The 5,661-nt window shown below is 23.6% G+C and overlaps 1 long non-coding RNA gene across 1 annotated transcript; it reads left to right on the top strand.

The window, feature by feature from the left end:
* The first annotated feature begins 1,114 nt into the window (after positions 1 to 1,114).
* Positions 1,115 to 2,804, top strand: LOC116184990. The gene is made up of 2 exons (XR_004149682.1): positions 1,115 to 1,256; positions 2,352 to 2,804. It is a non-coding gene; the product is annotated as an uncharacterized LOC116184990 (long non-coding RNA).
* Positions 2,805 to 5,661: the final 2,857 nt, after the last annotated feature.

Here is a 5,661-nt window from a genome sequence, read left to right as displayed (position 1 = left end):
TAAATTTATAAAAATATATATATGTATTTTATTTTATAATTATACATTATATATGTATAAATTATACATATATATAAATTATATATTATATATAATATATATGTATTAATATATGTATATATAATTATATTATATATATATTATATATAATATATTATTCCCTTATACGATATAAATTAGTCTTGAAATAATCTTTTCGTATTTACACATGAGAACACATGTGAATATATCTGAATTAATAATACAGGTACAATGTTGAAACCACAAGTGTAACATCCTTGACGAGATATCTTTTCTTACGAACATGAATTTGATCTGTTCGCGTTGTGGATATGTATTAATAGTGGTTACTAACAAACGTGTCTAAATAATTATAGAAATGAAGGACATTCGAAAATGCAAGATGTAAAAATGCAAATAAACGTATGATCTAGAAATATCTTAGGAAGGACAGAATCTCTCAGTGATTTTCCTCGAATTTTACAATAGAACAAAGCATACCGTATTTCCTCCTAGAGCATCCAGTAATTGGCGAAACATTTTTAGAAAATCTAAGTGAATTTTTGAAATTAATATATAATCTTTTTGATGTAAAAAATCTCGATTACTAATTAGTTCAAAATTTCCACTGAAATCACAAATTTCTTAATCTATAACGCGTTGCTTATAGAACATTTATTACTGAAATTATTCTATCACTCCCGTGTATATAGAAAATTTGAGATAAGAATTCTGATAAGAAATAAAATAATCACAATAAGTCGAGAAATATCTATAGATATATATATATATGTTCATCAAGATATCTATGATAATAGATACGCGAATATTTATATACTAAATTTCTGAATTTAATAAAGTATTGAAAATTATCTACTTCGTTGATCAATTTATTTTGTAATTTGGAAACTTATTTGCATTTAAGTTTTTTGATAATCTCAATAAATATTCAATCTTATAATAGATATTAAAATCTTATAAAAGGTATTAAAATTTTATAAATTTGAGAATGTAATTATGAATTGAATAAATAGAAAATTTTTAATAATTTGTATTTAAGTATAAATGAATGAATATTAAAAAATTATTTATAACTAAATACACTTGCAACTTGAAAATCTAGCGGATTTTCAGTGAATGTGTATATTAGAGAGAACTTCAATCAAAAGGATACACGTTTGTATACGTAGCTGTAAAGGTTCATCGAACTTCGCTGTGCATACGAATTCTCGGCCAATAATAAAGATGTATGTATAGTATATAACTACGTTTTGTACATACGTGCATAAGTATTATCCCGTATTTATGGATTTGTGGCTTATGCGAAATATTCGCAATAAACATATTAAATTCGTAATTGTTGCCTATTTTTTTATAATAGTTTTATAGTAGTTTACATAACAAACAAAAAAAATAATCAAATTTTAAACTTAACTCTTTGTATTTTGAATATATTATCGACTTTTGTATTTTGAAAATAATTTATGAATTTTTTTAGATCTTTATTTTTTATATAATATTATATAATTTATTTTTAATTAATAATTTAGTCTATATTCTATATAGTCTATATTTTATATATTTTATAGTATAATTTATAGTATATTTTATAATATGATAGTATTATGTAACCTAATCTAATAAAAAAATAACTGTAAAAAGTTATAAGATCTTTGGATTATATATACAAAAACCAATCAAAATAAATATAGAAAAATAATTGTTTGATAGAATAATGTAATGTTATAAAATCCATTAATCCATAAGATATGAATGTGTAATTAATCGATGTTAGCATTAAGTATTAAGTGTAATTTCTATTAAATTAAAATTTCTGTAGAACAAATTATTACATATTGCTTATGAGATAAATGATTATTATGTAATTAATAAATTATGAAATTCGTTGTATGAATGATTGAGTACTGATATAACCTAATATAAATAATTTTAATCTATAAATTGATTATGAACGATTTGTCTGTATATATTTTGATAGTGAATTAATATAGTCAAATCTTTACATTACTATATGAGAATTTTTGACATCGATTTTTTGTTTGAAATCAGAAAATGTTTAATGTAAAGTTAATAAAATTTTATAATATATTTAGGATTATATGGATTTATTATATTAAATATTATATTGAGAAAAATTAGTTTTGAAATGAATACATGAAACAATTAATAATTATTTAAAAGTAAATTAAAGGATTATTTAAGATATATAATTCATTAAAATTTAATTGAATTTTATAAATTGAATTGTAAAAATTAAAGTAATAAGCAAAAACGAGATGCATATAATGCATCAATAATTCCATCTGAACGTTTTTTATATTTTGTTATAGGGTGTGGCGGTGATTGGCTTGTTTCCTCGGCCTACACTTTGTCAACGGGAGCAACAACTTCGACGGTACCGAAGAGAACACCAGACAACCCACACACATAACACCCGCGTAAACGATTCAACGGGTCGCGTGGTAACCTTTATTATCTCCTATCTTTCTTCTTGAACGCCCTCTAAACAGACTACAACTATCTCGTGTAACCATACATACACATAACATTTCTAAATTATCTACATAAATTAAATCTACATTTAATCTAATTTTAAAAATTACGTTAATTTTCATAAAAATTCTCACATTTTTTTATACATATAAAGTTCTAAAATATGATATAACCTCATTATAATCGCACCTGCACATAGATATCCAATTTTATGGTTCGATAGTTATAGTAGCAATATCAACTATAAATAAATGTCCACTGTGACGAGGGAACGAACCGACCGAAAAAAATTAAAATCAAAACGATCCGCACTATTCGGCAGTTCAATTCGAACTGGCTACATCCATGCCATTCCTTCCACATTATTTTGCTACTGACCTCTCTTGTTTCTCTCTCTCTCATTCTTTGGTTCGTTCCTTCGCTTAGCATTATTACAAGTTGAATACTTGATATATAAACAATCGATTAATTTCTATTATGTTTCCTTTTTTGTAATTAATTACTTTTAGATAAGATAAAGAATATATAAAAGATATAGAATATATAATATTCTATAAAATATATAATATATATTCTATATAAGAATATATAGATAAAGAATAGTGAGATGTTTTTATTGAAAAAGAATGTTTTAAATGGTTAATAGTATATAATAATTATCAACAATGTTATTGTTATTTATGAAATATATATGGTTTTTGAATCAAATAATTCTTATAATAACTTTGTTTAAATTAAAATTAAATAATTATTTTTATAACTTTAAATATATAGATATATTGCAGAGATACAAAATCCAGTTATTTATTCATTTTTTGATTGGTCACAATACATTAATGAAAAAAATCCTTGTTTTTTTATGATATCTTCAGAATTTCATGATGAAAAAAAGTCATATATATGTTTTTATCCCGTTAGAAGATAGTTCAATAGAATGCAAATATATATATGGTCAGTTGTTCGATTAGCTTGGTCAACTTGGTGCACGCGAACTAGATGACCTTCTGACCTAATCGCTATTAATTTCATTTTCTATGCATGTGCATTAGGTAACACGCGAATCCCTTTGCATATGATAGAAACTAGTTGCGGAAAATATTTTCTAGGAAAACTCCTGTCGCGCTCCAAATACCTGTTCTACCCACCTGACGAGATTACAGCTCGTGACGCCTCACGTAAATCTAACCATAGATCGCGAAGTTGAGATCCAGTCTTGTTGTTATCCATTTTTCGCTTAATTTTCGTAGGCTTTCTCTTACTATGCTTGATTGAAATTTCAACTTTTAATTGTTACCTATAAGCAATTTTTCTGTCAAATTTTTATTTTGGATGCATTCTAAAAGTTAAGTTAATAAATATTAGTTCAGATTATAAAATAAATCAAATTAATTGTTACAATTAATAATAAGATTATTTAAGAACAGGATATTATATCATGATTTATAGAATGTTTAGAAATAGTTCTAACTAATTACGTAAATAATTAGCACTAATGGAGAAACTATGGCAATTAGGAAAATTAAAGTTACTTACCACATTCCATTGCGCTAATATGTTTAAACTGTATTATCAACTATATTGAACATCATAAAAAGTTAATTATTTATTACACAATATTCTTTTTGAAATATTTCTTTTTGAAATACAATCTATTAATAAGAGACAAATTCTATGAATAAGATATGAACAAATGCGGAACTGCATGCACCACGAACGACAGCTTGCAAGAGACTGCCGGTTACAATGACGATGCATAGTTTTCAATTTAGATGGATAAGATGAACAGATAGATAGACAGTATAACAGTGATCAATTATTACATTAATTATTTACATTATTGCGTAAAATCCATAGATATTTTAAAGATATATTATTTTAAAGATAATCATACAAAAAAATAACAAAATATTATTTTTTAATCTTTCATTAAATAAATAATAATTAATGAAATTTGAAAATTATTTAATTAATACAATTTTTTTATTTTATTTATTTCATATAAAATATTTTAAATTACTGAAAAAATATTTTAATATCTGCACATATTATACTAATATTATTATATACTAAAATTCTATACTATACTATATATTATACATTATATAGTATATATTAATATATATTATAGACTAGTAAAAAAGTATTAGAATTGATCTTTAATTGATGATATATTTGTTATATTGTATTACTGCAAAAGTGGATCAATTTATATATTCCTTGAATAAAAATTTATCTTCTATTAAATATATTTATATTTATATATTTATATTATAATATATTTATTTTATAATTAATAATATTTAAATCAATACCTCATTGAAATTAAATTTTATGAAATAATTGCGTTAAAATGAATTAGTTAGAGAACTAATAATTAATTTTGGTTACTTATTTAAATTAAATGACCCAACACATGGCAATCATAGTTGAGTTAGATAAAATACATGAAGAATAACGCATCGCTTAATTTATTCGACAAAATTGGATCGTGCATTATTATTATGTGTCGAAACTATTAATTCAAGATACTTCTTCTAATAATAATATACTCTATTAATTCTAAAAAAATTAAAGAAAAATTGTTTAAATATATAACATAACAACGAAAAAAAAATGTCATAAAAAATTTTTGCTTTCGTGTCACAATATAATAAAAATTAGTTAAATTATTATCTGAATCAATAGCTATTATTAAATTAGCTATGTATCTGAATTGTATTATCTGAAATTATGAGAATTAATTAAAGTTATTATGTTAGCATAAAAAGCGATTAAATTTTTTTAAAAAATTTTTCTAATTAATATATATATATATACACATATATATTAATAATATATTAAATTTATATCTAATGCAAATAATTAAGAATAACGATTGTCAAATTGCCTTAACAATTTCCGGTAACTTCCTCAAATCCTAACCCAGACCTTGCTACTAATTTGATCAATAGAATTAGATTCATAAAGACGTAGCCGCAGCCGTAGCTACGCGTCATACTTTGGCAAATGCATCATAGTAAAGACTAATTTTTCTGCCAAACTAGAGCAGCGTATGCTAAAGATAGGTCGGGGATCGGCGTATGTACCTACAATCGGTGCGGACGACAAGGACAACCTTGGCCTTAGAAGTTTATATAATGAGGAAGC

The sequence above is a fragment of the Apis dorsata genome, unplaced genomic scaffold (assembly GCF_000469605.1).
Source record: "Apis dorsata unplaced genomic scaffold, Apis dorsata 1.3 scaffold_5, whole genome shotgun sequence".
NCBI classification, from domain to species: Eukaryota; Metazoa; Arthropoda; class Insecta; order Hymenoptera; family Apidae; genus Apis; species Apis dorsata.
The sequence above is the reverse complement of the archived record's forward strand: the minus strand, read 5'-3'. Positions and strand labels throughout refer to the sequence as shown.